Source organism: Limulus polyphemus, unplaced genomic scaffold (assembly GCF_000517525.1).
Source record: "Limulus polyphemus unplaced genomic scaffold, Limulus_polyphemus-2.1.2 Scaffold1574, whole genome shotgun sequence".
Taxonomy (NCBI): domain Eukaryota; kingdom Metazoa; phylum Arthropoda; class Merostomata; order Xiphosura; family Limulidae; genus Limulus; species Limulus polyphemus.
In genome coordinates, this window is record NW_013667184.1 from 101,484 (window position 1) to 104,120 (window position 2,637).

The 2,637-nt window shown below is 29.8% G+C and overlaps 1 protein-coding gene across 3 annotated transcripts in view; it reads left to right on the top strand.

Annotated features, from left to right (window-relative positions):
* Nucleotides 1-2,637, top strand: part of LOC106464163 (histone acetyltransferase KAT5-like) — a 24,525-nt gene that overhangs the window by 12,768 nt on the left and 9,120 nt on the right. The window lies entirely within an intron of this gene.

The following is a 2,637-nucleotide window of genomic DNA, read 5'->3' on the forward strand; positions in this document are numbered from 1 at the left end:
TTTTATTTTTTTTTTTGGTGGTTACGAGAATGGTCAATTTGACTGATTCAGTTTTGAGATAAGGTAGAAAAAATAACAGATAAACTATAAAGTTTTACTGAAAAAAAACTTTTGTAATGCATTTAGGAGGTTTTGGGGATTGCACAAAGGAAATTTGAGATGAGGAAAAGTATTTTTAATTTTAACATGAAAATTACTTTGCACACGGACTATTCAAAACAAGTACTTGGTATATTCAGGGACAAATTTTTATTTTATTAAAAATGCTTTACTAAAAAATATGATTTTTTGTATGTGAAAGACATACTATTAGCTGAAAGACTGCCAAATTTTGTAAAGATATACACACTATATTGAAAGTTAGAGGTATTAAACCTATAAAGACTATAAACCGAGTACAAATAGGTCACGTGGTTGGTGAAATTGACCTAGCCTGTGTTGAGAGAATTAATCTATTGGTGATAGCTTTTATAGTTAGCTCTTATTAGTATAAAACAAATTGTTGGGTCTTAATACATCTCCAAGCTAACTAAATATGTTGTTAAACAGTATTTTTTTTAAACTTAATTATAACAAAACAGATGTTAAGTTTGAAAAGTGATGGAAAAAGAGCATAATACAATAGTATTTTCAATCTAATGATAATTGTTTTGAATTTTAAACCATTAACCAAGTCAGAAAGGAGTATGGTAGATTTAGAATAAACAGGCAAAACTTGGAATAAAGTACTGAGTAAAAATTTTTAAATCTTCATAGACATGGCATATGCAGATGAGGACATAAATAATAAATTGAGATATGCTATTTATTAGCTTTAAATTTAAATTCTTAAGCCACAAGTGTGGAATACATGTTAAAGTTTAAAGTTGTGTCTTAAATCATAGCTATAGGGTTTGCACAAGTCATGAAAATCCTGGAAAGTCATGGAACTTTGTAAACAAATTTTTCAGTACTTGAAAATGTGCAAAATCAATAATTTTTATTAGTAAGCTTTAGAAAAGTCCTTAATTCTAATTCCATCACTCCAACATCCCCTGTTTTTATTGTCGACAAGCTGTAACATTTTGTTAATCTCAATTTTATGAAAAAATTCTCTCTAGAAAATGCGACTCCTAAAATGGAAAATATACCAACTTGGCAATGCTAATCAGTAACATACTTTGACTTATGTACCTTTGTCTGCAGCAAATAATTGCAGCATGACTGTTATTGGAAGAATGTTGTTAGTGCAAAATAAGCTCAAGACACACATGCAGATATCTAAAATCAAAATATTGTAGACATGATTAAAAACACAGATACTTCAAAATTAATTAACCATATTTGTAGAATTCTTTGTTAGTTATTGCCTAAAATTTGGTAATAATAAGAGAGAGAGGGAAATGCAAATCTAAATGGCAACAATGTAATTGAGTGAGTATCATAAGCCTAACCATCATGCATGAAATACTCAAGTATTGAGGGCAGCTCATCTGCTTATAGCTGGTAAGGTCACCCATTTAAATATCCAGTAACATCCTTTTAGTGCTCAAGAAGGGTTCCTGAGAACAGAGCTCTGAATGAATCAGCTCTAAAAAGGGTTATTTTAACATTACGTATATGGAGATATTTAACTGAAGGCATTGTTTTTTCCCTGTGAATGGTATATAAGTGCTTTATTTAGGTGCTGGTAAATTTAATGTAAATTACTCACTATGATATCATCATCTCTGGAAAAAAATTAAAGTTTTATTGGCCTTCAATCTTGTTTGGTTACAGAGCATTGCCCACCTGTCACATCCTCTTTTTCAGGATTTGTCAATACATGTAGTTCTTTCTTATTTTTATGACTATGACTGTATTAATTATAACCAATAGACAGGCAAGGTTTTCATCTGTCATATTACTTTGTTTTCTGTACAGAAATTTGTAGATCGCTTCCTAAGAAAATGTTTTTCTCCCACGGGAATGATATTGTGTAGCTGGATGCCATTTTACTGCGTCACTAGAAAAGCCAGGAAAATTGTGATAGTTATGGGACATTGTCTCCTTTTTTTGCATATTATTATTCTATGTTATTTATTGTGTTATTTTATTTAATAAAACTTATTTGATGTACTACTATCATTAGTATGAAAAAAGTAGTGTTCAGAGAGTTATAGGTTTTCATAATTTTATTTCTCTCTTGTGAAAAAAAAATCTCCCAAGGAGACAAGAGCTCTATAATGAATCAGCTTAACCCTATCATGACAGGTCGCGTCAAAAACCATGTCATCACGTTTGTTAACTTGCATTCAAAATTTTATTGAACTATTATTTTATGAATTTATGTCAGTAAGTTTGGTATCAAATTGTAGATTATAATTCAAATTTGAGTATTATACATCAGCTAATTTCTTAATTTAAAAGTTTTAAAAAACACAGTTAAACATAGATTTTTGTGTGTCATGTGGTATGATGAATGTAGCACTGGTTCAAATTAGATGTTTGTGATGTCAAAAATACAAAATCTACAGTTTTGTACAAATTAGGAACTCAAACTACCAATATTAACAAGCTAGACTATAAAATAATTACCTCTTTATCTTTTCTATTTGCTAAGATATCGCTCATATACTGAATCAAACACAGTGCCCCCCTTGCCCATCTCTTTTCATT